Source organism: Kogia breviceps, chromosome 2 (assembly GCF_026419965.1).
Source record: "Kogia breviceps isolate mKogBre1 chromosome 2, mKogBre1 haplotype 1, whole genome shotgun sequence".
Classification (NCBI taxonomy): domain Eukaryota; kingdom Metazoa; phylum Chordata; class Mammalia; order Artiodactyla; family Physeteridae; genus Kogia; species Kogia breviceps.
In genome coordinates, this window is record NC_081311.1 from 156227331 (window position 1) to 156248884 (window position 21554).

General features: G+C 34.8%; 1 protein-coding gene across 13 annotated transcripts in view; it reads left to right on the top strand.

Annotated features, from left to right (window-relative positions):
• GULP1 (GULP PTB domain containing engulfment adaptor 1) overlaps positions 1 to 21554 on the top strand; it is a 262224-nt gene that overhangs the window by 81329 nt on the left and 159341 nt on the right. For 11 of the 13 annotated variants that reach the window (XM_067026439.1, XM_067026436.1, XM_059052330.2 and 8 more), the window contains exon 2: positions 8677 to 8801. The exons of the other annotated variants lie outside the window; for them this stretch is intronic. The gene's annotated coding sequence lies outside the window, so the exon portion shown is untranslated. The remainder of the gene's footprint in view (positions 1 to 8676; positions 8802 to 21554) is intronic. 13 annotated transcript variants of the gene reach the window in all.

The following is a 21554-nucleotide window of genomic DNA, read 5'->3' on the forward strand; positions in this document are numbered from 1 at the left end:
TGCAATCTTCTTTGCTCACAGATAGGAAGCTATCTTCATTTATCACAGAGTAACTGAAGAATAACTGAAAGAGTTTGAGATATTTTTTGTCTTTTGTCAATTCAAGATAGAAATGTCTCTCTTCTGGTGAGGAAAATGTGTAACAGAGAAGGCTGAAGAGAAAGATGTTTATAGCTTGGGTAAATATAATGCTTGTTTATTGTTAAGTATTTTATATATTTATTTTATAGCACAGTCTCTATCCTGAGAGGTCAGGGGAAAGAATGATTCAAATATATATATTTGTAATCTATGACTTCTTTCTTTGGTGATTATAGTTTGTTGAATTCTGTTTGAGATGGGGCTTAGGTCTAAAAAGAGGGTGTAAAATGGAGAGAAGTTTCTAGAAAAGAATCAGGTGCCTTTGGGTAGCAATGCATATTTAGATAGTATATTTAAACCTATTTAAGAAAAAAGGAAAATGGCCATAATTTTTTTTTTTCTTAACAAAGGAACAATGAAGAAAAATGAACTTCAGTAAGCGAAACTTTTATTTCTTTATAGCTAATATTTAGGGAGAACATTTTAGTGCCTTATGATATCTTGTACACCCAGTCTTAAAAATGAAATTGTGAAATTGTAGACCCAGGTGTCTTATATATCCTTAGGTCTTTTATAAAATAAAGTTTATTTTTCCAGTTCTATAAACACTGATAGTTCAAGTCTTTCTTTAAAAATATAGGTCATTCAGATACCACATAGTTTATATAAAATCCTTATCAGACAGTGAAAGTCTATAAAAGGTCCAGGTGTCAAAGCAGATAGATAGTTGCTTTAGGAACTTCTAGACCAGTTAGTAAGGCACAAAAGGTTTACTTAGCTAGTGCCTTTCTGAAAAGCTTCAAAGAAATAAGAAAGTACCTTATTAGAGTATAATCAGGTTGGAATAATTCTCTTCAGCTGCCTATCAGTTTTTTATTTTCTTTCACATAAACCATAATATTAATTCTGTAGGAAGGAAGAGATATTATTCATCTTGTGTAACTTTTTATTTATTTATTATTATTATTATTTTTTTTGCTGTACGCGGGCCTCTCACTGTCGTGGCCTTTCCCGTTGCGGAGCACAGGCTCCGGACGCGCAGGCTCAGCGGCCATGGCTCACGGGCCCAGCCGGATCTTCCCAGGCCGGGGCACGAACCCGTGTCCCCTGCATCGGCAGGCGGACTCGCAACCACTGCGCCACCAGGGAAGCCCCTTGTGTAACTTTTTAATTAGTAAAGCTCCACATTTCTTATTGCATATCAGATTTATTAAGTTGTTCACATCTATCCCGAATCTGTTTATTTAGAATTGTTTAAACCAATCACATTTATACTGTCTTCAACAAAAGTGAAGATGTGATTAATGTCCTACTCCAACCTAAATTTAATGAAAGGCTATATTGTATGATTTCCTAAGGAAACACAAACATTTTAAAGTATATGTTTTGCCCTCCTAATTCTGAAAAATCTACTGCAGGCACATCATGTCCCTTTTCAGCTTCCAACAACAACAGATACCTTCAAAACACCAAAAGAGTTGCTGAATAACAATTTTGTAGAACATTTTTATTGTTTTTAATATATCAGTCATTTTGGCCCATTATTATTTTATACTGTGAGCTCAATTTAGCAAAAGTCACATACAAATTCAACAAAATGTGTATTACACACTAGTAATAACATATTTGAGAGTGATTATTTGGTTGTACTTGACAGAAAACCAATTAAAACTCAGTTAAGCAAAACAAAATATGTGTTGGTTATCATAATTGAAAGTTCTATAGTGATGCTTCAGACATGGCTGAATCCAGGCACTCACCCTCATAGCTTTGTTTTTCACTGAGTTGGATTCATTTTAGGGCAGGAATCCTGAAGACAAAATAACCTCTAGACTTTCAATCCCCCAGTTAGTCAACTCAAGTGAATAGGGATTGTTTCTTTCTAAATAGTTTTAGAAAGGGGTTGATTTGATTTTCTTTGTTTTAACTTAGTCCAACTTTCCATTCCTGAAATGAATAATTATGACTAGGGTTATAGTGCATTTATTGGCCAGTCCTGGACCTAGAATCACCCTCAGGCAAACATAACTACCAGGAAGGAGGAAAGAAGTGTAGGTCTGCAAGGGAAACCCAGGGTGCTATCATGAGAATGTATTTTGTTTTGTCGTTTTTGTTTTGGTGAGAGGTGGTGGTGACAGCAAAGCACAATGTATGTATATATTAAATTAACAGTGAAATGTGCACCATTGTATATAAGTCCCATTGAGCAAAAGAGCAGCAGTTTAAATTGGTATACTAATATTTTGTGATAGAGCAACATAAAGAATGATTGCAAAACCTCGATACTGAAAATGTTTGATTGCTGAAGAAAGGCCTTGGAACATAACCAGTCATACAAAATACTTGTGATCATAGCATTTCTGAGACTTTCTCATCTGTAAAATAATAATTATTTGGTTAACAGTAGATACTTTTATACACCTTTTTTGTGCTGAATTATATTGCTATAGGAGGTATTGCAGATTTTATCAAATAGTGTTTGTATAATTTAAGTTAATTATATCCAGTTATGGATGATATTGCACTCAATTAAGAATAGAGACAGGGATTAGTAAAACTCGTCTCCCCACCTTTCCTTAACTGTGGGAAATTGGAACACTGTATTACAGCTTGCTGAAATTTGCCTTTAAATACATTACTCATTTCATGGATATTAACATGAATAAAATGAAACTCCACAGGACTGGAAAAATTAAACTAATGACTCTTTATGTAATCCAAGTTAATGAGTGCTTTCTGGTCTGATTTTTCATTGAGGAATCAACCACTGTTTCTTGATTCCCTTCATTTGAATAGCCTCTATTATGGGACTATTTACAAAAATGCTTAATAAGAGCCTGTATTGAATAGGTGCTCTATTTCCATACACACTGAAATATATTTACACATTTTTACAGTTTTTGGTAGAAATATAAGGTCTTTTAAAAATTAAGTGTGTGGGCTTCCCTGGTGGCGCAGTGGTTGAGATTCCGCTTGCCTTTGCAGGGGACACGGGTTCGTGCCCCGGTCCGGGAAGATCCCACATGCCACGGAGCAGCTGGGTCCGTGAGCCATGGCCGCTGAGCCTGCGCGTCCGGAGCCTGTGCTCCGCAACGGCAGTGGCCACAAGAGTGAGAGGCCCGTGTACCGCAAAAAAAATTAAAAAAAAAAAAAAAAATGTGGCTTTTACCACAGGTGTTTTATAAATTTTTCTTTAATTACCTGAATTTTTTTTTTCAAATTTATCTAATTAATTAACTGATTTATTTTTGGCTGCCTTGGGTCGTCGTTTCTGTGCACTGGCTTTGTCTAGTTGCGGCGAGCAGGGGCTACTCTTCGTTGCGGTGCGAGGGCTTTTAACTGCGGTGACTTCTCTTGTTGTGGAGCACAGGCTCTAGGCGCACGGGCTCAGTAGCTGTGGCTCGTGGCCTTTAGAGTGCAGGCTCAGTAGTTGTGGCGCACAGGCTTAGTTGCTCCGCGGCATGTGCGATCTTCCCGGACCAGGGATCGAGCGCATGTTGCCTGCATTGGCAGGCGGATTCTTAAGCACTGCGCCACCAGGGAAGTCCCCTGAATATGTTTTTAATGTATTAAAATACTATATTAAAGAATAGTGATTCATAATTTTCATCTTCTGAGATGAAGGAAGGAAGGAAAGAAGAGTGAAAAGAAAGAAGGCAGGAAGGAGGGGAGACGTAATGAAAGAAGGAGAGAAGTTACCTAAAAAATGAGGAATACTTGGGAAAAATTCTGTACCTAAATAACTTGGTGCTGAAATTTGTATTTGCAGTGTTTTAGAAGTAGTCTTAGTGTTAGGAGATAAACTAAATATAATGACTAATTCAAAAAATTAAACCTAATTAAATCTAAAATATATTAGACAAATACAATTTTAACAATTAACTAAATAAAATTTTTGACACTTTTGATAATGACTTAGTTGCTTTAAAACCTTTGTGTCAATTCATAACTAAGGTCTTAATTTAAGGATTAGTGACTTACATGATTTTGTGTTTAAAATATGTAACTGACATTAAGGGAAACTAAAATAAAAACCAGTCTTTCCTAATTCAGTGGAGGAGTTGAGGAAATGAATATAGTTATCTGAGAGAAGAGCAATGAAGGCAGGCAAAAGGAATAAAAAGTTTAAAGGCCCTGAGACTTAATGTTTGAATCAAAGTCTCAAAAAACCTCATTAAAACATAAAAATAAAAAGCACACCAAAAGGAAAATAAAAATTATAAATTAATTATTTAATAAATTAAACATAAAAGTTGTACTTCACTTGCAGTTAAAGAAGTACACATTTCAGAAAAAGAGACAATTTTTTGACCATCAAATTGTCAAAAGATGAGAAAAAAGATCATTGCTGGAAAGGGTGATTTGAAATTAACAATATCATCTGCCATTGGTGGGAAGTCTATTTTGGTATATCTTTCTAGAAAGCGTCTTGGTGGTATGTAAGAAAATACTTCAAAGATCAAGTGCTTTTTCACCTAGTAATTTAACTTCTAGGAAGCCATAATAAAGGAATAACTTGAGATGAGCACAAATATTTATGTATGAAGATATGTATTGCAGTTCTATTTATAGTGTGAAAGTGTGGAACTTTTGAACAATTCATTATAAGTAAAAATAATTGTCATAAATTACTAGGTCCTTTTTTTTAATGTGCTGGGCACTGTCTGTGGATTATCTCATTGATTTCTTTCTACATTAATGTAAGGTATAGTTAGTGTTTCTTTGTTAATTTCCCTACCACTGTGTTTATAATAGACCAGCTTTTCCCGGGTGGAACTCATCTTTCATCATGTGTAGTAGCCATGTGGCTAAGGAGAACTGACCTTATTGGTATCTCGAATGGCCTAAGCCCATCAGTGATTCTAAAGCCCCAGTGATTGATTAGGGGTGTGTGTGTGTGTGTGTGTGTGTGTGTGTGTGTGTGTGTGACCTTATTGACTCAATAAGAGTAAATCCCAGAACTTTTGATTACTGATTGAAGGAGAAATGCTCTTTCTCCTTGAGCTCTCACTCTTGTTTTTGCTCTGGCTTTCTTGCTCTTTCTTTTTCTTTTCCCCCCACTTTCCTCCAAACATTGCTGAGATTTCCATTCTTTTCCCTACTCCGATTTATTTTCCTCTTCAAATTCCCATTGCATTAAAAAGTTACTATACCCTGCTATGAACTTCACTCTGCCATACATCATTCATTAACTCAAGTAAATTTTTAGTCTGTGGCCAGTTGTCACTACTTCGAATCCATCTTAGTGCCTATGCTGTGTTTTACATAAAAGGCTCTAAATATTTGAGAGGTCAGAGTTTGTGAAGAGTTAATGTGAAAAAGAGCAAAGACTTTACCTTAACCTGTTTATACTGAAAAATATAATAACCAGAAGTTTCACAGAAAGTTGCTTGGGTTTTCCACTGATTGCAGCAGAAAGAGTGAATGACTTGGTAATTGTTCTCCTACTTCTTCTAATTAGGAAAATTTCCTGCTGGTGACAGCTTCAAAGCACTGCTAAAAGTTTCATGTCAAATGTAGAGGAATGAACTAGATTTAATTTGTTTTCAGATTGGTGAATTTAAAATTGATATTAATTCTGAAATAGTTTGTCATGTCTCATCCTCTATCACTTTTCTCTTCACCATTCTGAGAGTGGAGAACTTAAAATGCACAGCAAACAAAAAAGGAATGATGTCAATTCTTGGTTCAGACTGACATCTCTGAGAATAGGAAAGGCCTGGATCAGGGTCGTCTTGGTCTTGCTCTCTTCTTACCTAAATTAAATTCCAAGCACCATTCCCCTTTTACATCTTACAAATATGAATGCCTTGAGTCTATTTCTATTTTGCATTGCCATTTCACAAATATACACAAATTTCTAAGAAACAATTTACTTGTCTTACCTTCTCCCTTTCATGGTCTCTTCAGAGCCACATTTACCACATGGTCGACCTAAAATACATTTTCTTGCACCACTTCCCTCTTTTATCATACTCTTGTCACCTTTAGGATAAAATCCAAATTTTAGCATGGCATTCAGGAGGCTTCTTGATATGGCCTTACCTTACTGCAAAAATTTCTTATAAAACAGTTTCATAAGCATTCTATTTTCAAATCATATATACCTGACCACTTGCCTGTCCTTAAAGGTGGCATGTTCTTTCTTATTACTATACCTTTGCTTATCATGTTCCCCTTGCCAACCAATTTCTTCATTGGACAACTTCTCAACTGATGGTTCACAGCTTCCATCTTCTTAAGGAAGAAGGCAAGTAAAAATACCTTTAAACCTGGCTTGTTTGTTTAGGTTGGTTTTGTTGTGTGTGGAATATTTAAAGATACAAGTGTTGCATTAACAAATAAAGGCGTCTAGTCATATTGCAATGTTCATAATGGTTTTCTTAAACTAATACTGTTGGAGAAAATGAAGGTTTTGGTAAAGAAATGGTTGGCTTCATTTAATTTCATGTACCTCTTCAAATTTCATAATATGTAATAAATGGTGGCAGAACAGTATAAAGTTGAGAGTGTTATGTTCATACTAAAATTTTAAGAATCATTCACATTGGAAATCAAGATTTTACATTTTAAAATAAAAATATGTTCAAAAGAGCAGCTCATAAGCATATCTAATTTTTTGAAGGAATATTTAAAGTGCTCTTTAAATGACCAAATCTAATCATATCAGACAGTAGAATAATACATCCACTTCAGAGTATATGTCACTTTCCTGCAAGAAGAAAGATAGAAGTAGGCACAAGATCATTCTTGTTTTTTGATGTGGGTGTTTTTGTGCTCTTCTTTATGCTGTCACATTGCATAAAATATTCTAGGTTGAAAAGTGTTTTCCACAGTAAGAATGGATTTCAGTCAATCTGAGATAGAAATAAAAGCTGTGGGGATAAGTTGAGTCAACCATTTTAAGGAAAATATTTTCTTTGCTATACTGTTTGGAATGGGATTTTTTTTAACAGTTTTTTTTTTTTAAACAAAGTTACTTATGTTACCTTGGGTGATTTCTTTCTTAGTTCATTCCATTAGACCAACATTTGCACAAAATAAATAAGGAAATAACCATTACACTAAAAAAGAACTAATTTTGTCTCCTTTTTCTCCCCCTTCCCCAAGCAGACAAAAGAGAAAAAATGATCTGGTTAATCACTTTGGAAATCATGGCACAGTTTCATGGCTACCTTTTAGCTGTGCCATGTTTGAAATTTCCTGTCCAGGATGAACAGATCTATTTCTAAAGCTGGAAGTAGGTGATAATGCAGCCTTTACATTTTGAGGAAAGATAAGATGAATTGTATATATACCCTAGGAGTCAATGCTAAGAGAATACCATGCATATGAGTTAATAAATAACAGCATCATTGGGTAGATAAACATTGTTTTCACTAACATTATAAAATATCTATAAATGGCCCTTGAAATATACCCTGCTCATATTTTAATTAAGATTTTACAATCGTTGCTTTCTCTGCTAGATGCTATTGATGATCTGCCTATAATCCCACTCCCTTAGCATCTCCCAAATAAGCTTTTTTTACTTGAATTATGTGCCTCTGGGGCCTCCTAAACTAAGATCCCTTCTTTCTTTATCTTTAAAGTTATGATAGAAAATGAAAAAGAATATGGTGAACAAATAGATAAACAGGCTTCTAAAGAAAATTGTGGCTAAGTTAGAAAAAGATAGTTTCAGAATATTCAGATGGGTCAGATACAAACAAAGAGTCAGAAATAAAGTATTTGAGATCTGTCTTTAGTCTATAATTTGAGAAAGTCAAGAATACAGGTCTGGCTTTACCAATGGTCTGTATCAGAGTGATGGAGGGAGACACAACAAAAGAGTTAGATATGTTTTTGTACTTGTGCTTCTCTCCCTCAAAAAAAAAAAAAAAAGAAAGCATATTTTTGCTGTTTTGGCAAGAAGAAATACTATACTATGAATTTTTTTTGCTGGTATTGAATTTATGTCAGAGGTCCATTTGAAATGATGGAATTAAGGGAAGGCATAATTTGTGCTGTTGCATCTGGAAGGACTTTTTCCTTTTGTGTGTTGGAATAAAAATGTAAGAATCTTAACTAGCCGTTGTGTCTGTTTTAGTTACAGCACGAGAATAAATAGAAGGATAAGCTACCTAAATGTTTCTCCATAGCAGTTGAAGTGGAATGAAAGTTAAACTAGATCAGTGCTTTCTAAAATTCTGTTTCACCTTCTTAATCCAGGACAGAGTATGCGCTTGGTTAGTCTAATTAGCTAATAAGTGAAGGAGACAGCTGGGCCTAGTTGTCGTACAGCCTGAGGGAGAAAGGGGGTATATGGTCAACCAACCATTATTGTTCTTTAATAGTAACATATCCATGAGTTAAAACATTTAACTCATTATCTAGCAATCCTACTATTTGCCCTTATCTAACAATCTGTTACTCTACCTTTTCAAAAAAATTACATGCTTTACCATTGTTTTCCTGTTACTGGGTAACTTTCTTGAACTTTCACAAGAAACGTAATTGGAATTTTAGAATATGCATTGTAATATCTAAATTAAAATACACATAAATATAATTATTGATTAATTCTGCTGAGTCCAATTTTAATTTTATTTTTAGTTATGTGTAATTTCATCTGATATACACAAGAGAGAAAGTAATTGAAGGCAAATTCAGATGGGAACTGTATGACTGAGTCAAGTGTCTGCATATTCCTTCAACTATATTTGAACATACCTACCCAGGTAAGAATAAGTGATTGCTTGTTTATATACTTAATACCATTTGGAAAAAAGATTTGAAGCTATAAAAAAGTTTTTACTTTGTATTGATTATTTAAAAAGATAGTTTTATTATATGAAATGGTAAAATACATAAAAGCAAAGTAAAATTGAAATCGTGAATGAGTGTTTTCTAAAAACAACTTCTGTTACCTGTTTGTTCTATAGCATTTGATTTTTGTTTTGTTGTTTTTTTCCTTTAAACAGCATTAGGCTAATATACGTATTCTTTGTTGAATTTATTATTTTTATAACAAATCTGTATTGTTCTATTTGAGAATATGAATTAAGGCTTCATAGTTTTCATTGTTATCTGTTAATATAAACATAAATGATTAAAAATTTTTTTAGATTGGGTTTATCACTCAGAGAATATCCTTTTGGATAAATTTACATATATATTTATGCATACATACATACATATAATGCTCATTTTGCATGCTAAATGTTACTAAAATTAGCATCACTGGCTCAATGGCTATAATATTTTAAAGGTTTTTTATTCTTATTGATGAATTTACCTCCAGAAGGTGATAATGAGTTATCGACCCATTGACTTATATTTTTTCATTCAAAAATTTTCCCTAACAAAACCGAGTTTCCCTAACAAAACCGAGTTTCCCTAACAAACCTAGTCACTTTGGCAGGTGAACGTTTAAATGGTCGGCCAATTGGAGTAAAGATACAGAGCTGAGAAAGCCAGGGGATATTCAGGAAATTGGAAGCATATGGTAGATATAGCAGAGTAGTGACAAATAGGTTCTTGTGATTTGGATTCCTATACTATGGCATTTATATTTCATCAGTATATGATGAGGGACAGTTGCAGGGGAATAAGATGATCCATGTTTTATTCTAAGCACCTTAATCTGGAAGTGATTTGTGTGTTAGACTAACGAAGACAGAGCAAACCCAAAGGGAGGGAGAATAATTTGAAGGCTTATCTGTTTTATTTTTATCAATAGCTGTTTAAACACTTGTTATTTGCCAGGAACTATGGTAGGAACTGTAGAAAAAAAGATGAAGAAGACATAATCCTCACTCTTGAGGCTCTTATAGTATAGTGGGTGAGACAGGCGTGGCAAACAAAGGAATATAATACACCATGACAGTGTAGCAGTTGAATCATATTCAAGGTAAGATTAATTGGTAACTAGTTATATTGAGATGCAGGTACTGGGTTATCAACTGAGGTGATTTTCCCAAAGACATCGAGTCTGATCAAGCTTACACTAGAAGCAATGTTTCTAAACTTCGCAAGAATTCAAACAGAAATCAATGAAACTTTAGGGCAAAAGTAGTGTAAATGAAAAACAAAGCAGTGGTAGAAGTGGTGGGAGGTTAAGGAGAGGGTCTTTTATCTTAGGCAAGAGTGGCATGTTGGTGGCATTATAGATACGGGGAAAAAAAAAGCAAAAGTAGGATTTTTGTCATGGTAAAATAATAGGTTTAGTTTTGCTTTGCTCTCTCACTGCTTTTTGCTCATACCTTTGCTGGAGCACTCATAGCATTTTAAAATTTCATTGCAATTCCTTATGTAATTGAGAATCCATTTACTTACTATGAAAAGCGGTATGAGTTTCCTTAAAAGTACAAATATGATGAGTAAAAATAAGTTACAGCAAACAAAACATATGAAATAAAGACCTGATTTTATTCATAACCACTGTATATATAATTTAGCTTTAGCCTTTCCAGCAATCACAAAAGTGGATATATGTTCTTCTCCTAAGAGCTTAAATACATTTATTATAGACATCTTAGTGTAATGGACAGGAAAATTGTCCTTACCACTTAGAGGTGCCTTAAATTTTTCATTTTTGGAAGGAAAGGGAACTTTGTTAACACATAGTTTTAAGTAGGTAAGTTTGTGGAAGTTAAGAATTCAACTTCTCCAGAAAATCTTTCCTGATTTTTGGAACTGGGACCAGATCTTTCTCGCTTATATTATGTACCTTAATACTGTTTAAATTCCTTGGTCATATCATGCATTGTGGTTTTGTCTATCATTTCCTGAGACTATGATTCTTGAGGATTGGGTCATCATTTATCATTACAGATATAAATTGAAATCTAAATAAAACTCACCACAATGTTGGTTTCATAGATACTCCACAAATATTTCTTTTTTTTTTTCACAAATATTTCTTAAATGCAAGATTTAATCCATTTCCATGGCTTGTCTTAATCATTGCTGTCCTAGTCTAGATGTTTTTGTGAGCTCCATATTAGTTTTCTATTGCTATATGATAAATCACTTCAAAACTTAGCCACTTAAAACAGTGCTTATATATTATCTCACAGTTTTCTGTGGGCTACAAATCTGGGTGCAGCTTAGCTGATGCCTCTGGCTGTAGGTCCCTTGTGATGTTGCAGTCAAGCTGTCCACCGCAGCTTCAGTCCTTTCAGAGCTCAACTAGGGCTGAAGGGTCCACTTCCAGACTCAGCCATGGAGGGCCTCTCTCTATAGGGCTGCCTCACCCATTATGGAAACCACATTCCTTTATAATCAAATCTAGGAAGTGTCATCCCATTTTTGGTGAGTTGAACGATGGCCTCCAAATAGATATGTTCAAGTCCTAACCTGTGTTTCTTGTGAATGAGACATTATTTGGAAAAAGAGTAAAGACTTACAAAGGTAGATGTAATTAAATTAAGGATCTTGGATCCTAAAATCCAAACTGTATCTTTAATCATTCCTTAATATAGATCTATAAAATTCTATAAAACTTTCCAGATATATTATGTTCTTTATTTTTGCTTGCCTTTGGGATTCTCTTTTTCCAGGAGCCAGATAGGTGTTTGTTTTTATATCCAAAGCACCCATCAGAATGTCTAATATAATGGCCAAGACAGAATAGGTTTTTATCTGTCATAAACTAAAGTTAAAGATGAAAGAGATGAAGGATGAAGAGAGGAGAAGAGGCCTGAAACATCAGTAAAAGGGCTAAACGTACAGACTCATCTAAGATGGAAACAAATGAAAGAGAAAGGAAAACTATGGACTAGTGATGGAGCAAGACTAGACAGTGTAAGTGTAGGATAAAGGCAAAGGTATGTTCGGAAGTAGAAGAAGAAGAAGTAGAAGGTCAAGAAAGTGTGACAAAAAGAGAAAGTTCTAAGTGAAGTTTAGATTCGAATGAGGCTGTGATATGTTTTTAAGCTTTTAGTAGTGTTAAAAGGTACATCTCTTCACAGACATTACAATATATTAGGCGGGAAGTGTATGGAATAATGCAGTTAGTTGTTCAAGATAATGAGGAGTAGAATAAATAGATAACAAAAATGTGATGCAGTGTTAAGAAAGTAGCAGAAAGGAAATAGAAGTATCATTTCTTTTGCCCTCTTTGGTTGTAATAAGTAAGACTAATGGCACTCTTGTCTGAAGAGAGCCTCTAGGGAAATCCCTCAGTGGAAAGCAAATTCATATCCTTTTCAGGAAATGTATTCTGCTTGATCAGCATTTAAATACCAAAGGAAATAATCTTTAAGCCATTCTAAGAGATTGAAGAAAGACATTTTGCTTTCCCTGACCTTTGGCTGTACATTAAAAATTTACATTCAGTACATCTGTATGTGTAAACCAAACGTTTCTATTCTAATAATTAATGATATTCAAATTAATCTTTATCTGTATAATGTTAACATTAATTTTCATTTAATGAAGAGGTTTAAAGGGAAAATGTTTTGAATATTTATGCAATATATAATTGTAATGAATGGTTTATTCATAAATTAATTGCTATTTGAATGAGATAGTGAAAACTGGGAAGGTAGTTTTTTATCAAGTATGTTAGTCTCTGTTGCAAAGTGGTAAACTATGGACTTTTTAGTGTAAACTAATTATTCATGCTATGAGGGTATTATATATTATATCAAAGCCTTCAATTATTTAGAGGTAACATTCTGGGGTTTGTTTTTGGCCTCCGAAGGTTTCCTAAGAGGTAACATTCTTTATAAAATGATTTACTTTGCTTTTAGAGCACTATTTACCTTGAGAAAATTTAGTTTAGTGAAAAATAAAAAAATCTTCAAAAAAGATATTTTTTATACATGAAGACAAATAAATGAGGGAAAAGAATAGGATTTACATAATTATGTGCACTGAATGAAGAGAGAAGGAAATTGGTAAATCGTGAGTTTTGAATTGCATAGTTCATCAGCTCAGTGGCCTGACAATCTAAACTGGAAACTTTTTGGTCAAGTGACTATCTTTGATGGTCAAAACCTATTTATACAAGCAATCTGTTATGTAGTAATCACATCTACATCTCTATCAATTACAGTTCTTAGTTTGCAAGTAACAGAAACTAGTTCTGAGTACTTTAAGCAAAAAAAGCACTTTGTTGAAAGGATATGAGGTAGCTCATAGAATCAGAGGGTAATCAGAAAAACAATTCTCAGGAAAGACAGGAGCCAGAGCGTTTCCAGGGATCCAGAGAGCAGCAAGTGGAGAGAGACTGTGAAGAGTACTGCCATGGAGCTAAATCTGGACCAATACTGTGGTTTAATGTTGTTTCTCACACATTCACAAAGCCAGTGTGCGTGGCTGGGTCTCAATCATTTGCCCTCAGCCAGGAACCATGGCACTTGATTAACAATTCTCCCAAGACTGCCAGCATGTGGAGAAGGTAGGTTCCCCAAAAGAATTTCAATATTTTGGGACCAGGTTGGGAAGTCTATGCACGGTAAGTAAAAACAGTAGATGTTTCTAAAACCTTTCTTCGGAACTGTCATTCGAAAGCCATCAAACTCTAGTGGCAAAAAGCTCAAATAATAAAGATTTTACCAGTAAAATTAACGTAGATTAAATAATAGTGTTGCTCAGGTTTCAAAAATTTATTTGTTCTTTATTTATACATATGTTTATTGTCTGTCATGTGCCAAGTGCTGTCCTAAGCAGTGAAAATAAAACTATAAACAATAGAATTAGTCGTGGCTTTGCACAGAACTTATAGTCTAGTGAGAGTTGAAGTATGTGCAACAATTAATATATTGCAGGAAGTCTAGAATGGGAGCTGTATTAGTTTCCTAGGGCTATAGTAACAAAGAGCCACAAACCGGGTGGCCTTAAACAACAAAAATTCTAGAGGCTAGAAGTCTGAAACCTAAGTGTCAGCAGGGTCACGTGTCCTCCAAAGACTCAAGGGGAGGGTCCTGCTTCGTTTCTTTCAGCTTCTGGTGGCTGATGGTCTTTCTTGGTGGGTGGCAGCCTAACTCCAATCTCTGGCTCCATCTTCACGTGGCCTTCTTCCCTGTGTGTCTCTGGGTGTGTCCTCTCTTCTTCTTCTAAAAATACCAGTCATTGGACTTGGGGCCTATCCTAAATCTGGAATGACTTTAACCTCAAGATCCGGAACTAATTACATCTATAAAGACCCTATTTCCAAATAAGGTCACACGCTGAGGTTCTGAGGGAACATGAATTTTGGGGAGATGGTTTTTAACCCACTATAGGGAGGGAACATGATACTGTTGGTATTCCTAGCAGGGTCCCTGGGCCTATACGTGGGGTATGTTAGAGAAGCCTACCTGAAGGAAATGTCTAAGTGAGGGTGCATGTTCAGCAGAAGGAAAGGGACATATAATGGACCCTCCCAGCATTTGTGAGGAAGCATAGTTCATTGGAAGAACTGAAAGTATCAATAGTTCAGTTCAGCTGGAGCAAAGAGTAGACGGGGCTGGCAAGAGGTGGAGAGGAGAAAGAATGGTGAAGAGGTTCAATGGGACAGATGATAAGGGAACGTGTAAGGAGTTTGACATTATCCTGAATGTAGTGGGGTGCCACTGAGTGAATAACCATTATGAAATGCAAAAAGAAAGAAAGTGAAAAGAGTGCAACTGGGACACACAGCTGTATCTACAGTAGATCTCAACACTGTATACCTGGCAACCTTTAATATTAAACACTAAAAGTAAATGCATCTAAATGTTAGCAGTGGTTATGCATCAGTGACTTTAATTTTATTCTTTCTAACATTTTTAAAATATAGTGGGTACAATGAGCATATACTACTTTTATAACGAGGGGGGAAAAAAGCATTTTTTGGTAAATTTTAGCACATAGAATATACCTGAAATAAGATTTTTCATAGAGCAATGTTTTTAAAAATAAGTAATTGATTTCAAGGATTGGGTATCTTTTGACTTAGTAGGAAAAAAGACTTGTGAGTGAATAAAGAATTATACCACCTGAGCCAGGTATTTCATAAAATATCTTGAAATATGTATGGGGATATGGATTACACATCCATCCTCAGTTGGGTTAGGTAGCCATTGGATAAATCAGGGGAAAAACTTATACTTTTGGACATGAAATAGGAAATACATTTGGATTGAAAGCATTTTTCACTTGATTTTGAAAACCATGTCAGTGAATGAGCAATTTAAAGAACATAGAAATTGATCCTTTTATGTAAGTTATCAGCAACGCCAGGTTGCCTTATGTAAGGTGATTAGACATAACATTCCTGTGAAGATTTTACTAATTTTGTAAGACTGAAGTGGTATTTAGGTTTCTGGAATGCAAAATTAGAGCTTTACTATTAAATCTACTTTACATATCAAGGGTCATGCTGTGAGAACAGAACATATTTGCATGTTCTTCTGTTTTTTTCCACCCAGTTTCAGAATATTAAACAACTAGTCTATTAACACATACTGGATGATGTGACGGGGCAATTAAAACTCTCACGTCATCTTTAGGCTATTTTCTTTTTTTGTGATTATCAAGAGATAACACAGCTTAATTAAAGTTTCATAATAAACTTTATAAAAGGCCGAATGCTGGCTACTACTTGCAATTAGGAAAATCATTTGATACTTCTGTGGGAGGTTTGTTTGTTTGTTTGTTTTTTTTCAAAATTTTGTTAGTTGCTTAAATAGCATTGTTTACTTTGATTCATTGATAAAATTATTTGCTAATCCTGACCTGGGATTTTGCTGTTTAAGGATAGTTCAGAGTTCAAACATTTTACTTGCTAATGACTATAAAGTAAGCAGACCTTTTTTCTTTAAAAATAGTTTTGAATAAACTCTAGTAATAGATATACTAGAAATACATTTCTTGGTTAATTATTTTAAAAGAAAATAGATAACAATAATTATAATAAAAAAGTGCACTTACATTTCAGTGGAGAGTGACTTTTTTAAAGCAAGTTTATATCCCTTATATCATTTAGTTAGCCTATCCCAAAAATATTTTAGGTGACTTGTCATATGTAAAATTTAACTTAATTAGGACTATGAACCTGAAATTCTACTGGAGAATCTACTTGCTTGCAGTTTATGTGCTTCTCCCCTCCATCCTCTTATTTTTTTATTTTATTTTTTTTGTGGTACGCGGGTCTCTCACTGTTGTGGCCTCTCCCGTTGCGGGGCACAGGCTCTGGACGCGTAGGCTCAACGGCCATGGCTCCGGGGCCCAGCCGCTTCGCGGCATGTGGGATCTTCCCAGACCGGGGCACGAACCCGTGTTCCCTGAATCGGCAGGCGGATTCTCAACCACTGCGCCACCAGGGAAGCCCCATCCTCCCATTCTTGAGTAGAGTTTTCTAAACTCCTGAGATTAAAAATCTGCCATGGCAGTCCTAGCAACTTTAATAATATGAATTATTATGGCTAACACATGTTGTTTAGTGTCAGGCACCGTTTTAAGCTGTCCTTACAAATGAACATATCTAATCCTCACAGGGATATTTTGAGGTAGGAAACTCAGTTTATAGATGAGAAAGCTTAGGCAGAAAGTAGTAAAGTAAATTTGCCCAAGATCAAATGGTAGAGAGGGGATTAGAACCCAGGTAGAGTCTTTATTTTATCCATTACACGCTACTGCATGAGAGTCTTTATTATATCCATTACACTCTACTGCATGAAGAAGACGTAGATTAACATGAGAGAAAGTATTTTTTTGTTTGTTTGTTTGTTTTTGCGATACGCGGGCCTCTCACTGTTGTGGCCTCTCCCGTTGCAGAGCATAGGCTCCGGACGCGCAGGCTCAGCGGCCATGGCTCACGGGCCCAGCCGCTCCGCGCTATGTGGGATCTTCCCAGACTGGGGCACGAACCCGTGTCCCCTGCATCGGCAGGTGGATTCTCAACCACTGCGCCATCAGGGAAGCCCGAGAGAAAGTAGTTTAATCCCCAAATATCAAGCACTTCGTCAGTATTCCCTGTCTTTTTCTAGTGGGAAGATCTGACATAAGGCTGTCTGCTATACACGTTACACATTTCACCTTCTCCCACATTTTTGTACCTCTCATTCTCCTCATATTTCATTTATTTCAGATCCCTTAACTCTTCTCTTACCTCATATTGTTTATAGTTTTATTTACATGTTTTCTAGTATACAGAGATTCAAAGATAAATCTCTTATTTTGTTTAACTAGAAAGGATGAAAACATCATTTTGAGAAAGTAAAACATTAGTTCTTTGTTCTAAGATAACACTGATGCAAACAGCAATAGTAAGTTTTCAGGGTAATGAGAATATTAAAAGAATTTTTGATATCCCCTTTGATAATTGAAGCTTATACTTGATATTAAATTTTATTTCGAGAAGAAAATTACAAATTTTCTATTCTTTATGATAAACCAAGCACACACAGTAATATCTCACTGAATAATACCTATCCCTGGATAGAACAGAAAACAAATATATATAATTCATTACAGAACTGTGTTAGAAAATAAATCAGAGAACCTTCAATAGACCAAAAAGTGTGAGAAATTCAAAAAAGGATGCAGTGTCAGATTTGAGAAGGAAGCCACAACTCAAGATATGCCCTGGGGAGGACCCTTACCAAAGGTGGGTGTGGCATTAAGAATGTGCCATTCTCAGAAATGGTAGGTTCCAGATTCCTGGAGAAGCCTTGAGTTCAGGGATGAGTAACTAGTTGCTTAGTTGTGATACAGCAGAGGAGCTTAGTCAAGTATTCAAACCTGCAGAAGCCCTGTTTATCTTTTGTGGTCTGGACACGGAGGATGTGAGTTCGGATTAGAGGAAAACAGTGAAGTGTTCAGATATCAGCAACGATGAGGAGAATCAGGGAACCCTACTACCAAAGTTGCGCTTTCTTCCCTCACTCTCTTTGAAGACAGATTACAGGACTGAGATAACAAGAGTTAATAAAGTAAGCACAGTGCAATTAACATATAACAGCAGGGATGGGAGAGATATTCCTTGAATAGAAGAGAGTAAAGCAGAAATCAAGTGAATTAAAAACTTGATCATTTTCCTTTAACATTTCAACTAGGACAAAGCATAGAGGAGAAATATTGCAACCTAAAATTCCACTGTATCTTTGAAATGTTAGAAATAGTGTTAAAAATCAGGAATGAAGATGGAGGACAAAGGTCATTATATCGCTCCAAAACAAAACAAATTAGTTTTTGAGAATGCTGCCTTCTTTGGTTTCTTTTTGCATAATTCTTTTCAAAATTACAGTATGATGTATAATTTTTACGTTATAACATCGTCAAATATTTCAACACTAAAACCATAGAAAATATTTCAGTCTCAAATATTATCATAATCAGAGTTTCAGTAAGTTATTTTCTGTTAAGTGTAGCTTAACAACAGGGAGAAAACTTTTTTGTCTGTGTAGAGTTTGAGCTGTTTTTTCTCACTGTTCATTCTCACTTGAAGAAAGTAAAGTCTGACAAAAAACAAAGTATTGGAATGCAAAAAAGTAAAGAGTGCATCTTTTCTCCATCCCAACCCTCGTTTAGGAAATAAATTGAACCCACTTTAAAAAGTAGCAGAGGGCACTCTATTCTGTCAGTCTTATTATAATGACTGGATATTTATTCTAAAAGTAGAGAGGATTGTGCAAGGGTCTGTCTGTGTGGTAGGGCATAAAGAATGTTTTTTCTGTCTTCTGAGCTTTGGAAGTTTCCAAATAGTAACAAAAATATTTTCATTGTTTTTATTCCAAGGTTATAATGTAGATTTTTAGCTTTTTAGCACTGGCTTGTTTCTTTCCATTGCCAAACCTAGATATAATGTGATTTAACTTTATTAACCTATTATTCCCAAGCCTAACAGATTTCCAGTCATATTCTTAGTATTTCATTGTAAACAAACCCTTTAAGTTAGTGTTGAAAAGGTGTTGAACATTTTTTTCCTCTACCCCTGATACCCATAAGTATAATGCTGAGGAAACATGGAATCTTTTGGAGTCCTTTGTTTTTTCCAACTTGCAAAATTGCTGGGTCATCAATGTTTTCAGTAGTACAGAATCAAGCTATTTCAGTAACTAGTCAGTATGATTTGGTATGATGCATGAATATAGACAATAATATGTATTATTTAACATATATTTTTAAAAGTCCACTTCTATATAGGCCCTCCCCTCTTGCCTCTCTCCATTGGTAACCACTATTTCCATTGTTCTCTATATCTGTGAGTCTGCTTCTTTTTTGTTATATTCATTAGTTTGTTGTATTTTTTTAGATTCCACATATAAGTGATATCATACAGTATTTGTCTTTCTCTGTCTGACTTAATTCATTTAGCATAATGCCCTCCAGGTCCATCCATGTTGCTGCAAATAGCAAAAAAAATTTCGTTCTTTTATGGCTGAGTAGTATTCCAATGTATATACATATATAGCGTATCTTCTTTATCCATTTATCTGTTGATGGACTCTTAGATTGCTTCCATATCTTTGCAGTTGTAAATAATGCTGCTATGAACTTTGGGGTGCATGTATCTTTTCGAATTAGTGCGTTTTTTTGGGATATGTACCCAGGAGTGGAATTGCTGTGTGATATGGTAGTTCTATTTTTAGTTTTTTGAGAAATTTTCTTACCGTTTTCCACAGTGACTGCACCAGTTTATATTCTCACTAATAGTGTACGAGGGTTCCCTTTTTTCCACATCCTTGCCAACATTTGTTAATTGTGTTCTTGTTTGATGATAGCCATTCTGAAAGATGTGAGGTGATATCTCATTGTGGTTCTGATTTACATTTCCTTGATGATTAGCGATGTTGAGCATCTCACAGTACTTCTTAATAAGTGTTATTAAAGGTGCATATTGCTGATATTTTCAGAAATAATATCAGATGCGTACGAGTGCAGTGTAAGATCTAGCTACTTCTTGTACTTTGTCTCGATTCTCCCTGCCTCAAGCCTACAAGGGTGAGAATGTAGATACGGGCATTTAAGGACATTATTCCAGCTTTCCTAGGCAGGTACTTTAAGTTGCTGGAATAGGTGGTCTCAGTGTGGACCTGTGCTACTTAGTCATGATCTGAGATTATATTCATTCATTCATTCCCTCTTTCATTCTGCAAATATTTAGGGAACAACCACCAGGTACCTGGCACTGTTCTAGGCATGTGGCTTCAGTAGGAAACAAAGTAGACAAAACCCCTGCCTGTCTAGGCTTACATTCCTGTGCAAGAACATTACTGCAGCCTCTTCCTTCTCAATTTCCATGGTCTTGAATTGAGGAAGTTCTTTAAAAATAGAACCTGCCTTTTCAGTTTTTTGCTTATTTTTAAAAAATAAAATAATAATGGAAAATGTAATGAAATCATTAAATAACTGCAAACTAATGTCTTACAGATAAATCTAACCAATATGTAGAAGTTGTTAGGCTTCAGACAGTGCCAACATTTTATAGTTTGAAATTCCCATTCAAGTACAAAAGAATATATTCATAATAAGAAAGACCCCATAGAGGTGTCCCTGAACAATATACAGAAGCATGGACTGTGTGAAGGTTAAATTTTGATTTTTGTACGCTTCTAGTTGGTGACCAGTTTTTGTTATATGTCTACTTTACTGAATTCTGTCATTTTCTTTACAAAGAAGCTACATAAATATATTTTTAAATTGGAAGATTGACTACAGCTGTGTAACCATTAGACAAATCAGTTTTATGACCTATTAGTATGATTCTAGCCAGTAGGCAGGTATTCTAAATCATAACACTTCAGTAATTCTCAATGCAAAAAAAGTAATTTGTGTATTTTTTAGAGCTTAATTTAGCAAGAACTAAGTGAAGGATTTGACAGATAAGATGCTTGCCCTCCCATAGTGTTCAAAAGAATGCTGAAGCTGGAAAGGCTTTAATATGTCATTAGCTTGGCAATTCCTCTTAGAACTCAATGCTATAATCATTAAAAGGAGTTTTTGTAATATGTCAGGGGCTTATAATTTTGTTCTGTTCTAAAATAATATTTGTGACAGGAAAACTATTTCAATTTATGTGTTTGAATCTGTGTAAATTTTTAAATCACACAATGACAGAAATAGTTCTGATCTCTTCAAAAAACAAACTTTATATAATTAGACTAATTTATAATTTCTTAAGTAGAATTAATTTGCATGACTGTTTTATTATTATAAAACAGGATTCTAACAGTGTGAATAGGTGGTGTTATAACTCCTTTGTAATAAATTATAATTCTTTCTAATAAATTATAATTATAATTTATGGCATAGTATTACATCAGGAGTATATATGTTATCATGTGGGATAAGTCTTAAGATGTTCAAATGCAGTGTTTAAAAATGACTTTAGTAGTATTTAAGAACTTAAAATTCACTTGCTTCATTTTCACAGTCTCAGATTGCTTTGCAAATAACCAAGATTCCTTGCTATAGATTAATATGATCTGGAGAATTTTCTTCATATAGTTCATTGGAGCCTCTGATAGAATAAGGAGTAAATCTAAGGAAATTGTGTATTTTGCAGACAAGAGCAAAGG